A 21851-nucleotide genomic window follows, 5' to 3' on the forward strand; every position below is an offset into this window, starting at 1 on the left:
CGAGTGTTGCTCCATCTCTAAACGTTGGCCTGGATCTTCATGGACGAATACTGCCCATCCCACGTGGAGCGTGTATCTCAGCCCGCGTGGAGTGCTGCAGTCCAATGAGGTATTCCGTGCTACATAGCAAGCCTTGGGCCTGTGTGATTGGGGGTCCGCTGCTGTCTGTCCACTCTGAAGCGCGCATCCGGGGCCGGCCGCTTTTCGACTACCAGCGACTGCAGGTCACACACACAGGCTGGTTGGAATGGCCTAGCATTATCCTGATCTGGAGGTGTAACTTGAAGCTGCGGGGCCCGAGTACAAAGTCTGGAACTGGGCCCCCAAACTATAAAGCTTCATTGATAGCATTGGTTTACAATGTGGGGAAGAGAGACTTTATGGGCCCCCTGGGGCTCCGGGCCCCCTGCACATACACCCATGACCCGAATACGTGAAGCATACAGACGCAGGCTGCCAGGATACGCTGTGCCTGCCCGATGTTTCCAACTTGGCTATTAGCGCAGCGGTAGGTACGAACTATAGAGTGCGGCTGCCATATGAACTGGTGTGTGTGTTGTTTTGCTTCCAGTTGTACCTGTGCTGTGCACACTCTGGCAGACGCAGCTGCTCAGTGGATACAATGTTGCGAGCAGACGGGCTGAGTGTCAATCAAAGTGCTTGGGTGGTGGTAGCAGCAGCCGCCACAGCTGCGCTGCACCTCTTGCTCGTCAGTTTTGTTTTTCTGCTTTTGGAAACTGCTGTAGGAAAGGGGGTGCACCGGTCCTGGAGGTACTGCAATACCAGGTCAATGCGTGGAGTGGACAGAGCAAGCTCTTTTTCCAGCTCCCTGTTCTAAAAATCCATTTAATATATGGTCCCCAGATAGGGGACGTATCAGATATTAAACTGATAAGAACAGATACTACACTTGATCTTAGCCAAAAGGCCGAGAAGCGATAACCCGAAATGGGTTTCACCTGTAGCCCGGTCCGCCCAACTCCACTTCCAAGGCTTGAGCAACACGCTCAGCCAGCACTCTGGGCGCACCCACAATGCACCCAGGCAGCTGGGAGAGCTAGTAAAACTTTCCATAGCCCCGCCCCACGCCTTCTCAACCGCGCCCAGCCTCACACCCTCAGTCCTTCCTCTTGCACCGTGCTCACGCATCCTAGGCTTGCAGAGCCTGCTGCTGCAGGACTCGTCAGCTCCCTACAAACGAGGGTTAAGCCGGCGATGACACTAGAAGCAAGCACTAGTTTGTCTCTGAAGGTGCGTCGGCCGGTCGGTTGGAGGGATCTCTTCGGCCAGCCGCATTTCGAGTAGGGACGGATGGAAACTTTTTACCTAAAATAAGGGAAATTGGCTTCGGCCCCATAGGGCTTTATTGCCTTCCCCTGGGCCAGCATTAGTAGACCCTAGTAAGGAGAATATTAGAGCGGCATGGTCATCCGAAGAACTTAAAAACATACAGCAGGCCTTTTTTGCCCGCCCGCCATACATACATACATACCTACAGATTTTATATTTTTTTTACATATATACATTATATATATATATATATATACATACATACATACATACATACATACATACACACACACACACACACACACACACACACACACATACACACATATACACACACACATACAATCTTAAATCTATCTTTAATCTATATCTACAAAATCTGTAAATTAGAAATAATCCATATCTATATTCTACATAATTAATAAAGATAGATAGATAGATAGATAGATAGATAGATAGATAGATAGATAGATAGATAGATAGATAGATAGACTCACATACATGCATACATACATACATACTGTATGCAATTGAGCCAGGTGTTTGGAAGGCTGACGATGTCACTCCTTTGTGATGTCATCAATTTAGAAGCATTAATACCGGGCTTGGCAGCCATTTCAGTCAGTCTCTGCTGCAGCTGGGAGACGGGAGATGGTCTTTATTTCCACCAAGAAGCTGCAGAACTACCGGTAACTGCATCATTTTTATTTTATTCAATATAGGTTTTATTGGTTTCATGGAGGGGGGGAAACTTTTGCCTTATCTCAAAGCAATGTAAAAATAACTTTGACAATGAAACTTAATAAATCAATTTCGAGTTGAACTATATCATGTTTGTCTGTGATATTTTATAAGGTCTACAAACAGGGGAATGAGGGGAGGGTAAGGGGGGGGGGGGGAGTGGTAAGGGAGGGTAGGTATCTATGACACGGGAGAAAGAGAAAATAAAACAAAAAGGGGGGGGGGGGGGGGCGGGCTCCGGAATTGTTGTTTCTCTTTACAATTGTGGTTTAAACGTGTTACTCACATGTCCCTGTCTGTAACCACTTGGTAAATAGGGGTGAGCTCCGGGCATCTATCCATATCGCCCAGGTGTGATACAATTTATCATAGCCTGACGGCTCATCTAGAAGCCTCGTTCTCTCCATACGCTCTATTTCGTGGATCATTGTTATTTTTAGTGGAGTGCATTTTTTATGCAGCACACAAGGGGGAGACAGCGGCCTACCAAAATCTAGTTGGCTGCTGCTGTGGCTTTCTTTTTTTTAAAAAAAGGTAGGTTCCGTTCTTCCATGGTGAGGAATAGGCAGGGAGGTTCCGTTTTTGCCAGCTGGGGAATGCTTATAGGCAAGGCCTTATCCCTGGTGGTGCATGTAACGTTAGACCACGTTTCAGCATTCAGTCAGTCAGTGGCTGACAAACGAGCTCCATGCAAGTTTACATTAAACAGACACATTTCTTTCTTTACTGTATTGACTGCGGTCTGTAATCGAGCGGTTGAACTGTTTCTGTGTCCATGCATTGAATAAAGCAATACATCCTTGTAAAGTAGACGTCCGTTCGTTGGAGTTCTTTGCTCCCCGAGTGTTGCTCCATCTCTAAACGTTGGCCTGGATCTTCATGGACGAATACTGCCCATCCCACGTGGAGCGTGTATCTCAGCCCGCGTGGAGTGCTGCAGTCCAATGAGGTATTCCGTGCTACATAGCAAGCCTTGGGCCTGTGTGATTGGGGGTCCGCTGCTGTCTGTCCACTCTGAAGCGCGCATCCGGGGCCGGCCGCTTTTCGACTACCAGCGACTGCAGGTCACACACACAGGCTGGTTGGAATGGCCTAGCATTATCCTGATCTGGAGGTGTAACTTGAAGCTGCGGGGCCCGAGTACAAAGTCTGGAACTGGGCCCCCAAACTATAAAGCTTCATTGATAGCATTGGTTTACAATGTGGGGAAGAGAGACTTTATGGGCCCCCTGGGGCTCCGGGCCCCCTGCACATACACCCATGACCCGAATACGTGAAGCATACAGACGCAGGCTGCCAGGATACGCTGTGCCTGCCCGATGTTTCCAACTTGGCTATTAGCGCAGCGGTAGGTACGAACTATAGAGTGCGGCTGCCATATGAACTGGTGTGTGTGTTGTTTTGCTTCCAGTTGTACCTGTGCTGTGCACACTCTGGCAGACGCAGCTGCTCAGTGGATACAATGTTGCGAGCAGACGGGCTGAGTGTCAATCAAAGTGCTTGGGTGGTGGTAGCAGCAGCCGCCACAGCTGCGCTGCACCTCTTGCTCGTCAGTTTTGTTTTTCTGCTTTTGGAAACTGCTGTAGGAAAGGGGGTGCACCGGTCCTGGAGGTACTGCAATACCAGGTCAATGCGTGGAGTGGACAGAGCAAGCTCTTTTTCCAGCTCCCTGTTCTAAAAATCCATTTAATATATGGTCCCCAGATAGGGGACGTATCAGATATTAAACTGATAAGAACAGATACTACACTTGATCTTAGCCAAAAGGCCGAGAAGCGATAACCCGAAATGGGTTTCACCTGTAGCCCGGTCCGCCCAACTCCACTTCCAAGGCTTGAGGCAACACGCTCAGCCAGCACTCTGGGCGCACCCACAATGCACCCAGGCAGCTGGGAGAGCTAGTAAAACTTTCCATAGCCCCGCCCCACGCCTTCTCAACCGCGCCCAGCCTCACACCCTCAGTCCTTCCTCTTGCACCGTGCTCACGCATCCTAGGCTTGCAGAGCCTGCTGCTGCAGGACTCGTCAGCTCCCTACAAACGAGGGTTAAGCCGGCGATGACACTAGAAGCAAGCACTAGTTTGTCTCTGAAGGTGCGTCGGCCGGTCGGTTGGAGGGATCTCTTCGGCCAGCCGCATTTCGAGTAGGGATGGATGGAAACTTTTTACCTAAAATAAGGGAAATTGGCTTCGGCCCCATAGGGCTTTATTGCCTTCCCCTGGGCCAGCATTAGTAGACCCTAGTAAGGAGAATATTAGAGCGGCATGGTCATCCGAAGAACTTAAAAACATACAGCAGGCCTTTTTTGCCCGCCCGCCATACATACATACATACCTACAGATTTTATATTTTTTTTACATATATACATTATATATATATATATACATACATACATACATACATACATACACACACACACACACACACACACACACACACACATACACACATATACACACACACATACAATCTTAAATCTATCTTTAATCTATATCTACAAAATCTGTAAATTAGAAATAATCCATATCTATATTCTACATAATTAATAAAGATAGATAGATAGATAGATAGATAGATAGATAGATAGATAGACTCACATACATGCATACATACATACATACTGTATGCAATTGAGCCAGGTGTTTGGAAGGCTGACGATGTCACTCCTTTGTGATGTCATCAATTCAGAAGCATTAATACCGGGCTTGGCAGCCATTTCAGTCAGTCTCTGCTGCAGCTGGGAGACGGGAGATGGTCTTTATTTCCACCAAGAAGCTGCAGAACTACCGGTAACTGCATCATTTTTATTTTATTCAATATAGGTTTTATTGGTTTCATGGAGGGGGGGAAACTTTTGCCTTATCTCAAAGCAATGTAAAAATAACTTTGACAATGAAACTTAATAAATCAATTTCGAGTTGAACTATATCATGTTTGTCTGTGATATTTTATAAGGTCTACAAACAGGGGAATGAGGGGAGGGTAAGGGGGGGGGGAGTGGTAAGGGAGGGTAGGTATCTATGACACGGGAGAAAGAGAAAATAAAACAAAAAGGGGGGGGGGGGGCGGGCTCCGGAATTGTTGTTTCTCTTTACAATTGTGGTTTAAACGTGTTACTCACATGTCCCTGTCTGTAACCACTTGGTAAATAAGGGTGAGCTCCGGGCATCTATCCATATCGCCCAGGTGTGATACAATTTATCATAGCCTGACGGCTCATCTAGAAGCCTCGTTCTCTCCATACGCTCTATTTCGTGGATCATTGTTATTTTTAGTGGAGTGCATTTTTTATGCAGCACACAAGGGGGAGACAGCGGCCTACCAAAATCTAGTTGGCTGCTGCTGTGGCTTTCTTTTTTTTAAAAAAAGGTAGGTTCCGTTCTTCCATGGTGAGGAATAGGCAGGGAGGTTCCGTTTTTGCCAGCTGGGGAATGCTTATAGGCAAGGCCTTATCCCTGGTGGTGCATGTAACGTTAGACCACGTTTCAGCATTCAGTCAGTCAGTGGCTGACAAACGAGCTCCATGCAAGTTTACATTAAACAGACACATTTCTTTCTTTACTGTATTGACTGCGGTCTGTAATCGAGCGGTTGAACTGTTTCTGTGTCCATGCATTGAATAAAGCAATACATCCTTGTAAAGTAGACGTCCGTTCGTTGGAGTTCTTTGCTCCCCGAGTGTTGCTCCATCTCTAAACGTTGGCCTGGATCTTCATGGACGAATACTGCCCATCCCACGTGGAGCGTGTATCTCAGCCCGCGTGGAGTGCTGCAGTCCAATGAGGTATTCCGTGCTACATAGCAAGCCTTGGGCCTGTGTGATTGGGGGTCCGCTGCTGTCTGTCCACTCTGAAGCGCGCATCCGGGGCCGGCCGCTTTTCGACTACCAGCGACTGCAGGTCACACACACAGGCTGGTTGGAATGGCCTAGCATTATCCTGATCTGGAGGTGTAACTTGAAGCTGCGGGGCCCGAGTACAAAGTCTGGAACTGGGCCCCCAAACTATAAAGCTTCATTGATAGCATTGGTTTACAATGTGGGGAAGAGAGACTTTATGGGCCCCCTGGGGCTCCGGGCCCCCTGCACATACACCCATGACCCGAATACGTGAAGCATACAGACGCAGGCTGCCAGGATACGCTGTGCCTGCCCGATGTTTCCAACTTGGCTATTAGCGCAGCGGTAGGTACGAACTATAGAGTGCGGCTGCCATATGAACTGGTGTGTGTGTTGTTTTGCTTCCAGTTGTACCTGTGCTGTGCACACTCTGGCAGACGCAGCTGCTCAGTGGATACAATGTTGCGAGCAGACGGGCTGAGTGTCAATCAAAGTGCTTGGGTGGTGGTAGCAGCAGCCGCCACAGCTGCGCTGCACCTCTTGCTCGTCAGTTTTGTTTTTCTGCTTTTGGAAACTGCTGTAGGAAAGGGGGTGCACCGGTCCTGGAGGTACTGCAATACCAGGTCAATGCGTGGAGTGGACAGAGCAAGCTCTTTTTCCAGCTCCCTGTTCTAAAAATCCATTTAATATATGGTCCCCAGATAGGGGACGTATCAGATATTAAACTGATAAGAACAGATACTACACTTGATCTTAGCCAAAAGGCCGAGAAGCGATAACCCGAAATGGGTTTCACCTGTAGCCCGGTCCGCCCAACTCCACTTCCAAGGCTTGAGGCAACACGCTCAGCCAGCACTCTGGGCGCACCCACAATGCACCCAGGCAGCTGGGAGAGCTATGAAAACTTTCCATAGCCCCGCCCCACGCCTTCTCAACCGCGCCCAGCCTCACACCCTCAGTCCTTCCTCTTGCACCGTGCTCACGCATCCTAGGCTTGCAGAGCCTGCTGCTGCAGGACTCGTCAGCTCCCTACAAACGAGGGTTAAGCCGGCGATGACACTAGAAGCAAGCACTAGTTTGTCTCTGAAGGTGCGTCGGCCGGTCGGTTGGAGGGATCTCTTCGGCCAGCCGCATTTCGAGTAGGGACGGATGGAAACTTTTTACCTAAAATAAGGGAAATTGGCTTCGGCCCCATAGGGCTTTATTGCCTTCCCCTGGGCCAGCATTAGTAGACCCTAGTAAGGAGAATATTAGAGCGGCATGGTCATCCGAAGAACTTAAAAACATACAGCAGGCCTTTTTTGCCCGCCCGCCATACATACATACATACCTACAGATTTTATATTTTTTTTACATATATACATTATATATATATATATACATACATACATACATACATACACACACACACACACACACACACACACACACACACATACACACATATACACACACACATACAATCTTAAATCTATCTTTAATCTATATCTACAAAATCTGTAAATTAGAAATAATCCATATCTATATTCTACATAATTAATAAAGATAGATAGATAGATAGATAGATAGATAGATAGATAGATAGATAGATAGATAGACTCACATACATGCATACATACATACATACTGTATGCAATTGAGCCAGGTGTTTGGAAGGCTGACGATGTCACTCCTTTGTGATGTCATCAATTTAGAAGCATTAATACCGGGCTTGGCAGCCATTTCAGTCAGTCTCTGCTGCAGCTGGGAGACGGGAGATGGTCTTTATTTCCACCAAGAAGCTGCAGAACTACCGGTAACTGCATCATTTTTATTTTATTCAATATAGGTTTTATTGGTTTCATGGAGGGGGGGAAACTTTTGCCTTATCTCAAAGCAATGTAAAAATAACTTTGACAATGAAACTTAATAAATCAATTTCGAGTTGAACTATATCATGTTTGTCTGTGATATTTTATAAGGTCTACAAACAGGGGAATGAGGGGAGGGTAAGGGGGGGGGGGAGTGGTAAGGGAGGGTAGGTATCTATGACACGGGAGAAAGAGAAAATAAAACAAAAAGGGGGGGGGGGGGGGCGGGCTCCGGAATTGTTGTTTCTCTTTACAATTGTGGTTTAAACGTGTTACTCACATGTCCCTGTCTGTAACCACTTGGTAAATAGGGGTGAGCTCCGGGCATCTATCCATATCGCCCAGGTGTGATACAATTTATCATAGCCTGACGGCTCATCTAGAAGCCTCGTTCTCTCCATACGCTCTATTTCGTGGATCATTGTTATTTTTAGTGGAGTGCATTTTTTATGCAGCACACAAGGGGGAGACAGCGGCCTACCAAAATCTAGTTGGCTGCTGCTGTGGCTTTCTTTTTTTTAAAAAAAGGTAGGTTCCGTTCTTCCATGGTGAGGAATAGGCAGGGAGGTTCCGTTTTTGCCAGCTGGGGAATGCTTATAGGCAAGGCCTTATCCCTGGTGGTGCATGTAACGTTAGACCACGTTTCAGCATTCAGTCAGTCAGTGGCTGACAAACGAGCTCCATGCAAGTTTACATTAAACAGACACATTTCTTTCTTTACTGTATTGACTGCGGTCTGTAATCGAGCGGTTGAACTGTTTCTGTGTCCATGCATTGAATAAAGCAATACATCCTTGTAAAGTAGACGTCCGTTCGTTGGAGTTCTTTGCTCCCCGAGTGTTGCTCCATCTCTAAACGTTGGCCTGGATCTTCATGGACGAATACTGCCCATCCCACGTGGAGCGTGTATCTCAGCCCGCGTGGAGTGCTGCAGTCCAATGAGGTATTCCGTGCTACATAGCAAGCCTTGGGCCTGTGTGATTGGGGGTCCGCTGCTGTCTGTCCACTCTGAAGCGCGCATCCGGGGCCGGCCGCTTTTCGACTACCAGCGACTGCAGGTCACACACACAGGCTGGTTGGAATGGCCTAGCATTATCCTGATCTGGAGGTGTAACTTGAAGCTGCGGGGCCCGAGTACAAAGTCTGGAACTGGGCCCCCAAACTATAAAGCTTCATTGATAGCATTGGTTTACAATGTGGGGAAGAGAGACTTTATGGGCCCCCTGGGGCTCCGGGCCCCCTGCACATACACCCATGACCCGAATACGTGAAGCATACAGACGCAGGCTGCCAGGATACGCTGTGCCTGCCCGATGTTTCCAACTTGGCTATTAGCGCAGCGGTAGGTACGAACTATAGAGTGCGGCTGCCATATGAACTGGTGTGTGTGTTGTTTTGCTTCCAGTTGTACCTGTGCTGTGCACACTCTGGCAGACGCAGCTGCTCAGTGGATACAATGTTGCGAGCAGACGGGCTGAGTGTCAATCAAAGTGCTTGGGTGGTGGTAGCAGCAGCCGCCACAGCTGCGCTGCACCTCTTGCTCGTCAGTTTTGTTTTTCTGCTTTTGGAAACTGCTGTAGGAAAGGGGGTGCACCGGTCCTGGAGGTACTGCAATACCAGGTCAATGCGTGGAGTGGACAGAGCAAGCTCTTTTTCCAGCTCCCTGTTCTAAAAATCCATTTAATATATGGTCCCCAGATAGGGGACGTATCAGATATTAAACTGATAAGAACAGATACTACACTTGATCTTAGCCAAAAGGCCGAGAAGCGATAACCCGAAATGGGTTTCACCTGTAGCCCGGTCCGCCCAACTCCACTTCCAAGGCTTGAGGCAACACGCTCAGCCAGCACTCTGGGCGCACCCACAATGCACCCAGGCAGCTGGGAGAGCTATTAAAACTTTCCATAGCCCCGCCCCACGCCTTCTCAACCGCGCCCAGCCTCACACCCTCAGTCCTTCCTCTTGCACCGTGCTCACGCATCCTAGGCTTGCAGAGCCTGCTGCTGCAGGACTCGTCAGCTCCCTACAAACGAGGGTTAAGCCGGCGATGACACTAGAAGCAAGCACTAGTTTGTCTCTGAAGGTGCGTCGGCCGGTCGGTTGGAGGGATCTCTTCGGCCAGCCGCATTTCGAGTAGGGACGGATGGAAACTTTTTACCTAAAATAAGGGAAATTGGCTTCGGCCCCATAGGGCTTTATTGCCTTCCCCTGGGCCAGCATTAGTAGACCCTAGTAAGGAGAATATTAGAGCGGCATGGTCATCCGAAGAACTTAAAAACATACAGCAGGCCTTTTTTGCCCGCCCGCCATACATACATACATACCTACAGATTTTATATTTTTTTTACATATATACATTATATATATATATATACATACATACATACATACATACACACACACACACACACACACACACACACACACACATACACACATATACACACACACATACAATCTTAAATCTATCTTTAATCTATATCTACAAAATCTGTAAATTAGAAATAATCCATATCTATATTCTACATAATTAATAAAGATAGATAGATAGATAGATAGATAGATAGATAGATAGATAGATAGATAGATAGATAGATAGATAGACTCACATACATGCATACATACATACATACTGTATGCAATTGAGCCAGGTGTTTGGAAGGCTGACGATGTCACTCCTTTGTGATGTCATCAATTTAGAAGCATTAATACCGGGCTTGGCAGCCATTTCAGTCAGTCTCTGCTGCAGCTGGGAGACGGGAGATGGTCTTTATTTCCACCAAGAAGCTGCAGAACTACCGGTAACTGCATCATTTTTATTTTATTCAATATAGGTTTTATTGGTTTCATGGAGGGGGGGAAACTTTTGCCTTATCTCAAAGCAATGTAAAAATAACTTTGACAATGAAACTTAATAAATCAATTTCGAGTTGAACTATATCATGTTTGTCTGTGATATTTTATAAGGTCTACAAACAGGGGAATGAGGGGAGGGTAAGGGGGGGGGGGAGTGGTAAGGGAGGGTAGGTATCTATGACACGGGAGAAAGAGAAAATAAAACAAAAAGGGGGGGGGGGGGGCGGGCTCCGGAATTGTTGTTTCTCTTTACAATTGTGGTTTAAACGTGTTACTCACATGTCCCTGTCTGTAACCACTTGGTAAATAGGGGTGAGCTCCGGGCATCTATCCATATCGCCCAGGTGTGATACAATTTATCATAGCCTGACGGCTCATCTAGAAGCCTCGTTCTCTCCATACGCTCTATTTCGTGGATCATTGTTATTTTTAGTGGAGTGCATTTTTTATGCAGCACACAAGGGGGAGACAGCGGCCTACCAAAATCTAGTTGGCTGCTGCTGTGGCTTTCTTTTTTTTAAAAAAAGGTAGGTTCCGTTCTTCCATGGTGAGGAATAGGCAGGGAGGTTCCGTTTTTGCCAGCTGGGGAATGCTTATAGGCAAGGCCTTATCCCTGGTGGTGCATGTAACGTTAGACCACGTTTCAGCATTCAGTCAGTCAGTGGCTGACAAACGAGCTCCATGCAAGTTTACATTAAACAGACACATTTCTTTCTTTACTGTATTGACTGCGGTCTGTAATCGAGCGGTTGAACTGTTTCTGTGTCCATGCATTGAATAAAGCAATACATCCTTGTAAAGTAGACGTCCGTTCGTTGGAGTTCTTTGCTCCCCGAGTGTTGCTCCATCTCTAAACGTTGGCCTGGATCTTCATGGACGAATACTGCCCATCCCACGTGGAGCGTGTATCTCAGCCCGCGTGGAGTGCTGCAGTCCAATGAGGTATTCCGTGCTACATAGCAAGCCTTGGGCCTGTGTGATTGGGGGTCCGCTGCTGTCTGTCCACTCTGAAGCGCGCATCCGGGGCCGGCCGCTTTTCGACTACCAGCGACTGCAGGTCACACACACAGGCTGGTTGGAATGGCCTAGCATTATCCTGATCTGGAGGTGTAACTTGAAGCTGCGGGGCCCGAGTACAAAGTCTGGAACTGGGCCCCCAAACTATAAAGCTTCATTGATAGCATTGGTTTACAATGTGGGGAAGAGAGACTTTATGGGCCCCCTGGGGCTCCGGGCCCCCTGCACATACACCCATGACCCGAATACGTGAAGCATACAGACGCAGGCTGCCAGGATACGCTGTGCCTGCCCGATGTTTCCAACTTGGCTATTAGCGCAGCGGTAGGTACGAACTATAGAGTGCGGCTGCCATATGAACTGGTGTGTGTGTTGTTTTGCTTCCAGTTGTACCTGTGCTGTGCACACTCTGGCAGACGCAGCTGCTCAGTGGATACAATGTTGCGAGCAGACGGGCTGAGTGTCAATCAAAGTGCTTGGGTGGTGGTAGCAGCAGCCGCCACAGCTGCGCTGCACCTCTTGCTCGTCAGTTTTGTTTTTCTGCTTTTGGAAACTGCTGTAGGAAAGGGGGTGCACCGGTCCTGGAGGTACTGCAATACCAGGTCAATGCGTGGAGTGGACAGAGCAAGCTCTTTTTCCAGCTCCCTGTTCTAAAAATCCATTTAATATATGGTCCCCAGATAGGGGACGTATCAGATATTAAACTGATAAGAACAGATACTACACTTGATCTTAGCCAAAAGGCCGAGAAGCGATAACCCGAAATGGGTTTCACCTGTAGCCCGGTCCGCCCAACTCCACTTCCAAGGCTTGAGGCAACACGCTCAGCCAGCACTCTGGGCGCACCCACAATGCACCCAGGCAGCTGGGAGAGCTAGTAAAACTTTCCATAGCCCCGCCCCACGCCTTCTCAACCGCGCCCAGCCTCACACCCTCAGTCCTTCCTCTTGCACCGTGCTCACGCATCCTAGGCTTGCAGAGCCTGCTGCTGCAGGACTCGTCAGCTCCCTACAAACGAGGGTTAAGCCGGCGATGACACTAGAAGCAAGCACTAGTTTGTCTCTGAAGGTGCGTCGGCCGGTCGGTTGGAGGGATCTCTTCGGCCAGCCGCATTTCGAGTAGGGACGGATGGAAACTTTTTACCTAAAATAAGGGAAATTGGCTTCGGCCCCATAGGGCTTTATTGCCTTCCCCTGGGCCAGCATTAGTAGACCCTAGTAAGGAGAATATTAGAGCGGCATGGTCATCCGAAGAACTTAAAAACATACAGCAGGCCTTTTTTGCCCGCCCGCCATACATACATACATACCTACAGATTTTATATTTTTTTTACATATATACATTATATATATATATATACATACATACATACATACATACATACACACACACACACACACACACACACACACACATATACACACACACATACAATCTTAAATCTATCTTTAATCTATATCTACAAAATCTGTAAATTAGAAATAATCCATATCTATATTCTACATAATTAATAAAGATAGATAGATAGATAGATAGATAGATAGATAGATAGATAGATAGATAGATAGATAGATAGACTCACATACATGCATACATACATACATACTGTATGCAATTGAGCCAGGTGTTTGGAAGGCTGACGATGTCACTCCTTTGTGATGTCATCAATTTAGAAGCATTAATACCGGGCTTGGCAGCCATTTCAGTCAGTCTCTGCTGCAGCTGGGAGACGGGAGATGGTCTTTATTTCCACCAAGAAGCTGCAGAACTACCGGTAACTGCATCATTTTTATTTTATTCAATATAGGTTTTATTGGTTTCATGGAGGGGGGGAAACTTTTGCCTTATCTCAAAGCAATGTAAAAATAACTTTGACAATGAAACTTAATAAATCAATTTCGAGTTGAACTATATCATGTTTGTCTGTGATATTTTATAAGGTCTACAAACAGGGGAATGAGGGGAGGGTAAGGGGGGGGGGGAGTGGTAAGGGAGGGTAGGTATCTATGACACGGGAGAAAGAGAAAATAAAACAAAAAGGGGGGGGGGGGGGGGCGGGCTCCGGAATTGTTGTTTCTCTTTACAATTGTGGTTTAAACGTGTTACTCACATGTCCCTGTCTGTAACCACTTGGTAAATAGGGGTGAGCTCCGGGCATCTATCCATATCGCCCAGGTGTGATACAATTTATCATAGCCTGACGGCTCATCTAGAAGCCTCGTTCTCTCCATACGCTCTATTTCGTGGATCATTGTTATTTTTAGTGGAGTGCATTTTTTATGCAGCACACAAGGGGGAGACAGCGGCCTACCAAAATCTAGTTGGCTGCTGCTGTGGCTTTCTTTTTTTTAAAAAAAGGTAGGTTCCGTTCTTCCATGGTGAGGAATAGGCAGGGAGGTTCCGTTTTTGCCAGCTGGGGAATGCTTATAGGCAAGGCCTTATCCCTGGTGGTGCATGTAACGTTAGACCACGTTTCAGCATTCAGTCAGTCAGTGGCTGACAAACGAGCTCCATGCAAGTTTACATTAAACAGACACATTTCTTTCTTTACTGTATTGACTGCGGTCTGTAATCGAGCGGTTGAACTGTTTCTGTGTCCATGCATTGAATAAAGCAATACATCCTTGTAAAGTAGACGTCCGTTCGTTGGAGTTCTTTGCTCCCCGAGTGTTGCTCCATCTCTAAACGTTGGCCTGGATCTTCATGGACGAATACTGCCCATCCCACGTGGAGCGTGTATCTCAGCCCGCGTGGAGTGCTGCAGTCCAATGAGGTATTCCGTGCTACATAGCAAGCCTTGGGCCTGTGTGATTGGGGGTCCGCTGCTGTCTGTCCACTCTGAAGCGCGCATCCGGGGCCGGCCGCTTTTCGACTACCAGCGACTGCAGGTCACACACACAGGCTGGTTGGAATGGCCTAGCATTATCCTGATCTGGAGGTGTAACTTGAAGCTGCGGGGCCCGAGTACAAAGTCTGGAACTGGGCCCCCAAACTATAAAGCTTCATTGATAGCATTGGTTTACAATGTGGGGAAGAGAGACTTTATGGGCCCCCTGGGGCTCCGGGCCCCCTGCACATACACCCATGACCCGAATACGTGAAGCATACAGACGCAGGCTGCCAGGATACGCTGTGCCTGCCCGATGTTTCCAACTTGGCTATTAGCGCAGCGGTAGGTACGAACTATAGAGTGCGGCTGCCATATGAACTGGTGTGTGTGTTGTTTTGCTTCCAGTTGTACCTGTGCTGTGCACACTCTGGCAGACGCAGCTGCTCAGTGGATACAATGTTGCGAGCAGACGGGCTGAGTGTCAATCAAAGTGCTTGGGTGGTGGTAGCAGCAGCCGCCACAGCTGCGCTGCACCTCTTGCTCGTCAGTTTTGTTTTTCTGCTTTTGGAAACTGCTGTAGGAAAGGGGGTGCACCGGTCCTGGAGGTACTGCAATACCAGGTCAATGCGTGGAGTGGACAGAGCAAGCTCTTTTTCCAGCTCCCTGTTCTAAAAATCCATTTAATATATGGTCCCCAGATAGGGGACGTATCAGATATTAAACTGATAAGAACAGATACTACACTTGATCTTAGCCAAAAGGCCGAGAAGCGATAACCCGAAATGGGTTTCACCTGTAGCCCGGTCCGCCCAACTCCACTTCCAAGGCTTGAGGCAACACGCTCAGCCAGCACTCTGGGCGCACCCACAATGCACCCAGGCAGCTGGGAGAGCTATGAAAACTTTCCATAGCCCCGCCCCACGCCTTCTCAACCGCGCCCAGCCTCACACCCTCAGTCCTTCCTCTTGCACCGTGCTCACGCATCCTAGGCTTGCAGAGCCTGCTGCTGCAGGACTCGTCAGCTCCCTACAAACGAGGGTTAAGCCGGCGATGACACTAGAAGCAAGCACTAGTTTGTCTCTGAAGGTGCGTCGGCCGGTCGGTTGGAGGGATCTCTTCGGCCAGCCGCATTTCGAGTAGGGACGGATGGAAACTTTTTACCTAAAATAAGGGAAATTGGCTTCGGCCCCATAGGGCTTTATTGCCTTCCCCTGGGCCAGCATTAGTAGACCCTAGTAAGGAGAATATTAGAGCGGCATGGTCATCCGAAGAACTTAAAAACATACAGCAGGCCTTTTTTGCCCGCCCGCCATACATACATACATACCTACAGATTTTATATTTTTTTTACATATATACATTATATATATATATATACATACATACATACATACACACACACACACACACACACACACACACACACATACACACATATACACACACACATACAATCTTAAATCTATCTTTAATCTATATCTACAAAATCTGTAAATTAGAAATAATCCATATCTATATTCTACATAATTAATAAAGATAGATAGATAGATAGATAGATAGATAGATAGATAGATAGACTCACATACATGCATACATACATACATACTGTATGCAATTGAGCCAGGTGTTTGGAAGGCTGACGATGTCACTCCTTTGTGATGTCATCAATTTAGAAGCATTAATACCGGGCTTGGCAGCCATTTCAGTCAGTCTCTGCTGCAGCTGGGAGACGGGAGATGGTCTTTATTTCCACCAAGAAGCTGCAGAACTACCGGTAACTGCATCATTTTTATTTTATTCAATATAGGTTTTATTGGTTTCATGGAGGGGGGGAAACTTTTGCCTTATCTCAAAGCAATGTAAAAATAACTTTGACAATGAAACTTAATAAATCAATTTCGAGTTGAACTATATCATGTTTGTCTGTGATATTTTATAAGGTCTACAAACAGGGGAATGAGGGGAGGGTAAGGGGGGGGGGGAGTGGTAAGGGAGGGTAGGTATCTATGACACGGGAGAAAGAGAAAATAAAACAAAAAGGGGGGGGGGGGGGGCGGGCTCCGGAATTGTTGTTTCTCTTTACAATTGTGGTTTAAACGTGTTACTCACATGTCCCTGTCTGTAACCACTTGGTAAATAGGGGTGAGCTCCGGGCATCTATCCATATCGCCCAGGTGTGATACAATTTATCATAGCCTGACGGCTCATCTAGAAGCCTCGTTCTCTCCATACGCTCTATTTCGTGGATCATTGTTATTTTTAGTGGAGTGCATTTTTTATGCAGCACACAAGGGGGAGACAGCGGCCTACCAAAATCTAGTTGGCTGCTGCTGTGGCTTTCTTTTTTTTAAAAAAAGGTAGGTTCCGTTCTTCCATGGTGAGGAATAGGCAGGGAGGTTCCGTTTTTGCCAGCTGGGGAATGCTTATAGGCAAGGCCTTATCCCTGGTGGTGCATGTAACGTTAGACCACGTTTCAGCATTCAGTCAGTCAGTGGCTGACAAACGAGCTCCATGCAAGTTTACATTAAACAGACACATTTCTTTCTTTACTGTATTGACTGCGGTCTGTAATCGAGCGGTTGAACTGTTTCTGTGTCCATGCATTGAATAAAGCAATACATCCTTGTAAAGTAGACGTCCGTTCGTTGGAGTTCTTTGCTCCCCGAGTGTTGCTCCATCTCTAAACGTTGGCCTGGATCTTCATGGACGAATACTGCCCATCCCACGTGGAGCGTGTATCTCAGCCCGCGTGGAGTGCTGCAGTCCAATGAGGTATTCCGTGCTACATAGCAAGCCTTGGGCCTGTGTGATTGGGGGTCCGCTGCTGTCTGTCCACTCTGAAGCGCGCATCCGGGGCCGGCCGCTTTTCGACTACCAGCGACTGCAGGTCACACACACAGGCTGGTTGGAATGGCCTAGCATTATCCTGATCTGGAGGTGTAACTTGAAGCTGCGGGGCCCGAGTACAAAGTCTGGAACTGGGCCCCCAAACTATAAAGCTTCATTGATAGCATTGGTTTACAATGTGGGGAAGAGAGACTTTATGGGCCCCCTGGGGCTCCGGGCCCCCTGCACATACACCCATGACCCGAATACGTGAAGCATACAGACGCAGGCTGCCAGGATACGCTGTGCCTGCCCGATGTTTCCAACTTGGCTATTAGCGCAGCGGTAGGTACGAACTATAGAGTGCGGCTGCCATATGAACTGGTGTGTGTGTTGTTTTGCTTCCAGTTGTACCTGTGCTGTGCACACTCTGGCAGACGCAGCTGCTCAGTGGATACAATGTTGCGAGCAGACGGGCTGAGTGTCAATCAAAGTGCTTGGGTGGTGGTAGCAGCAGCCGCCACAGCTGCGCTGCACCTCTTGCTCGTCAGTTTTGTTTTTCTGCTTTTGGAAACTGCTGTAGGAAAGGGGGTGCACCGGTCCTGGAGGTACTGCAATACCAGGTCAATGCGTGGAGTGGACAGAGCAAGCTCTTTTTCCAGCTCCCTGTTCTAAAAATCCATTTAATATATGGTCCCCAGATAGGGGACGTATCAGATATTAAACTGATAAGAACAGATACTACACTTGATCTTAGCCAAAAGGCCGAGAAGCGATAACCCGAAATGGGTTTCACCTGTAGCCCGGTCCGCCCAACTCCACTTCCAAGGCTTGAGGCAACACGCTCAGCCAGCACTCTGGGCGCACCCACAATGCACCCAGGCAGCTGGGAGAGCTAGTAAAACTTTCCATAGCCCCGCCCCACGCCTTCTCAACCGCGCCCAGCCTCACACCCTCAGTCCTTCCTCTTGCACCGTGCTCACGCATCCTAGGCTTGCAGAGCCTGCTGCTGCAGGACTCGTCAGCTCCCTACAAACGAGGGTTAAGCCGGCGATGACACTAGAAGCAAGCACTAGTTTGTCTCTGAAGGTGCGTCGGCCGGTCGGTTGGAGGGATCTCTTCGGCCAGCCGCATTTCGAGTAGGGACGGATGGAAACTTTTTACCTAAAATAAGGGAAATTGGCTTCGGCCCCATAGGGCTTTATTGCCTTCCCCTGGGCCAGCATTAGTAGACCCTAGTAAGGAGAATATTAGAGCGGCATGGTCATCCGAAGAACTTAAAAACATACAGCAGGCCTTTTTTGCCCGCCCGCCATACATACATACATACCTACAGATTTTATATTTTTTTTACATATATACATTATATATATATATATACATACATACATACATACATACATACATACACACACACACACACACACACACACACACACACACACATACACACATATACACACACACATACAATCTTAAATCTATCTTTAATCTATATCTACAAAATCTGTAAATTAGAAATAATCCATATCTATATTCTACATAATTAATAAAGATAGATAGATAGATAGATAGATAGATAGATAGATAGATAGACTCACATACATGCATACATACATACATACTGTATGCAATTGAGCCAGGTGTTTGGAAGGCTGACGATGTCACTCCTTTGTGATGTCATCAATTTAGAAGCATTAATACCGGGCTTGGCAGCCATTTCAGTCAGTCTCTGCTGCAGCTGGGAGACGGGAGATGGTCTTTATTTCCACCAAGAAGCTGCAGAACTACCGGTAACTGCATCATTTTTATTTTATTCAATATAGGTTTTATTGGTTTCATGGAGGGGGGGAAACTTTTGCCTTATCTCAAAGCAATGTAAAAATAACTTTGACAATGAAACTTAATAAATCAATTTCGAGTTGAACTATATCATGTTTGTCTGTGATATTTTATAAGGTCTACAAACAGGGGAATGAGGGGAGGGTAAGGGGGGGGGGGAGTGGTAAGGGAGGGTAGGTATCTATGACACGGGAGAAAGAGAAAATAAAACAAAAAGGGGGGGGGGGGGGGGCGGGCTCCGGAATTGTTGTTTCTCTTTACAATTGTGGTTTAAACGTGTTACTCACATGTCCCTGTCTGTAACCACTTGGTAAATAGGGGTGAGCTCCGGGCATCTATCCATATCGCCCAGGTGTGATACAATTTATCATAGCCTGACGGCTCATCTAGAAGCCTCGTTCTCTCCATACGCTCTATTTCGTGGATCATTGTTATTTTTAGTGGAGTGCATTTTTTATGCAGCACACAAGGGGGAGACAGCGGCCTACCAAAATCTAGTTGGCTGCTGCTGTGGCTTTCTTTTTTTTAAAAAAAGGTAGGTTCCGTTCTTCCATGGTGAGGAATAGGCAGGGAGGTTCCGTTTTTGCCAGCTGGGGAATGCTTATAGGCAAGGCCTTATCCCTGGTGGTGCATGTAACGTTAGACCACGTTTCAGCATTCAGTCAGTCAGTGGCTGACAAACGAGCTCCATGCAAGTTTACATTAAACAGACACATTTCTTTCTTTACTGTATTGACTGCGGTCTGTAATCGAGCGGTTGAACTGTTTCTGTGTCCATGCATTGAATAAAGCAATACATCCTTGTAAAGTAGACGTCCGTTCGTTGGAGTTCTTTGCTCCCCGAGTGTTGCTCCATCTCTAAACGTTGGCCTGGATCTTCATGGACGAATACTGCCCATCCCACGTGGAGCGTGTATCTCAGCCCGCGTGGAGTGCTGCAGTCCAATGAGGTATTCCGTGCTACATAGCAAGCCTTGGGCCTGTGTGATTGGGGGTCCGCTGCTGTCTGTCCACTCTGAAGCGCGCATCCGGGGCCGGCCGCTTTTCGACTACCAGCGACTGCAGGTCACACACACAGGCTGGTTGGAATGGCCTAGCATTATCCTGATCTGGAGGTGTAACTTGAAGCTGCGGGGCCCGAGTACAAAGTCTGGAACTGGGCCCCCAAACTATAAAGCTTCATTGATAGCATTGGTTTACAATGTGGGGAAGAGAGACTTTATGGGCCCCCTGGGGCTCCGGGCCCCCTGCACATACACCCATGACCCGAATACGTGAAGCATACAGACGCAGGCTGCCAGGATACGCTGTGCCTGCCCGATGTTTCCAACTTGGCTATTAGCGCAGCGGTAGGTACGAACTATAGAGTGCGGCTGCCATATGAACTGGTGTGTGTGTTGTTTTGCTTCCAGTTGTACCTGTGCTGTGCACACTCTGGCAGACGCAGCTGCTCAGTGGATACAATGTTGCGAGCAGACGGGCTGAGTGTCAATCAAAGTGCTTGGGTGGTGGTAGCAGCAGCCGCCACAGCTGCGCTGCACCTCTTGCTCGTCAGTTTTGTTTTTCTGCTTTTGGAAACTGCTGTAGGAAAGGGGGTGCACCGGTCCTGGAGGTACTGCAATACCAGGTCAATGCGTGGAGTGGACAGAGCAAGCTCTTTTTCCAGCTCCCTGTTCTAAAAATCCATTTAATATATGGTCCCCAGATAGGGGACGTATCAGATATTAAACTGATAAGAACAGATACTACACTTGATCTTAGCCAAAAGGCCGAGAAGCGATAACCCGAAATGGGTTTCACCTGTAGCCCGGTCCGCCCAACTCCACTTCCAAGGCTTGAGGCAACACGCTCAGCCAGCACTCTGGGCGCACCCACAATGCACCCAGGCAGCTGGGAGAGCTAGTAAAACTTTCCATAGCCCCGCCCCACGCCTTCTCAACCGCGCCCAGCCTCACACCCTCAGTCCTTCCTCTTGCACCGTGCTCACGCATCCTAGGCTTGCAGAGCCTGCTGCTGCAGGACTCGTCAGCTCCCTACAAACGAGGGTTAAGCCGGCGATGACACTAGAAGCAAGCACTAGTTTGTCTCTGAAGGTGCGTCGGCCGGTCGGTTGGAGGGATCTCTTCGGCCAGCCGCATTTCGAGTAGGGACGGATGGAAACTTTTTACCTAAAATAAGGGAAATTGGCTTCGGCCCCATAGGGCTTTATTGCCTTCCCCTGGGCCAGCATTAGTAGACCCTAGTAAGGAGAATATTAGAGCGGCATGGTCATCCGAAGAACTTAAAAACATACAGCAGGCCTTTTTTGCCCGCCCGCCATACATACATACATACCTACAGATTTTATATTTTTTTTACATATATACATTATATATATATATATACATACATACATACATACATACATACACACACACACACACACACACACACACACACACATACACACATATACACACACACATACAATCTTAAATCTATCTTTAATCTATATCTACAAAATCTGTAAATTAGAAATAATCCATATCTATATTCTACATAATTAATAAAGATAGATAGATAGATAGATAGATAGATAGATAGACTCACATACATGCATACATACATACATACTGTATGCAATTGAGCCAGGTGTTTGGAAGGCTGACGATGTCACTCCTTTGTGATGTCATCAATTTAGAAGCATTAATACCGGGCTTGGCAGCCATTTCAGTCAGTCTCTGCTGCAGCTGGGAGACGGGAGATGGTCTTTATTTCCA

The 21851-nt window shown here is 47.5% G+C and overlaps 8 non-coding genes across 8 annotated transcripts; all 8 read right to left on the reverse strand.

Moving 5' to 3' along the window:
- Nucleotides 1-749: 749 nt before the first annotated feature.
- On the reverse strand, nucleotides 750-940 carry LOC136599508 (U2 spliceosomal RNA). Its single transcript, XR_010789059.1, has one exon. It is a non-coding gene; the product is annotated as a U2 spliceosomal RNA (small nuclear RNA).
- Nucleotides 941-3620: 2680 nt separating this feature from the next.
- LOC136599510 (U2 spliceosomal RNA) lies at nucleotides 3621-3811 on the reverse strand. Its single transcript, XR_010789060.1, has one exon. It is a non-coding gene; the product is annotated as a U2 spliceosomal RNA (small nuclear RNA).
- Nucleotides 3812-6454: 2643 nt separating this feature from the next.
- On the reverse strand, nucleotides 6455-6645 carry LOC136599511 (U2 spliceosomal RNA). Its single transcript, XR_010789061.1, has one exon. It is a non-coding gene; the product is annotated as a U2 spliceosomal RNA (small nuclear RNA).
- A 2656-nt stretch (nucleotides 6646-9301) lies between these two features.
- On the reverse strand, nucleotides 9302-9492 carry LOC136599512 (U2 spliceosomal RNA). The gene has a single exon (XR_010789062.1). It is a non-coding gene; the product is annotated as a U2 spliceosomal RNA (small nuclear RNA).
- Nucleotides 9493-12159: 2667 nt separating this feature from the next.
- On the reverse strand, nucleotides 12160-12350 carry LOC136599513 (U2 spliceosomal RNA). The gene has a single exon (XR_010789063.1). It is a non-coding gene; the product is annotated as a U2 spliceosomal RNA (small nuclear RNA).
- Nucleotides 12351-15007: 2657 nt separating this feature from the next.
- On the reverse strand, nucleotides 15008-15198 carry LOC136599514 (U2 spliceosomal RNA). The gene has a single exon (XR_010789064.1). It is a non-coding gene; the product is annotated as a U2 spliceosomal RNA (small nuclear RNA).
- A 2638-nt stretch (nucleotides 15199-17836) lies between these two features.
- On the reverse strand, nucleotides 17837-18027 carry LOC136599515 (U2 spliceosomal RNA). Its single transcript, XR_010789065.1, has one exon. It is a non-coding gene; the product is annotated as a U2 spliceosomal RNA (small nuclear RNA).
- Nucleotides 18028-20682: 2655 nt separating this feature from the next.
- On the reverse strand, nucleotides 20683-20873 carry LOC136599516 (U2 spliceosomal RNA). Its single transcript, XR_010789066.1, has one exon. It is a non-coding gene; the product is annotated as a U2 spliceosomal RNA (small nuclear RNA).
- Between the last annotated feature and the right edge of the window lie 978 nt (nucleotides 20874-21851).

Source organism: Eleutherodactylus coqui, unplaced genomic scaffold (assembly GCF_035609145.1).
Source record: "Eleutherodactylus coqui strain aEleCoq1 unplaced genomic scaffold, aEleCoq1.hap1 HAP1_SCAFFOLD_101, whole genome shotgun sequence".
Taxonomy (NCBI): Eukaryota; Metazoa; Chordata; class Amphibia; order Anura; family Eleutherodactylidae; genus Eleutherodactylus; species Eleutherodactylus coqui.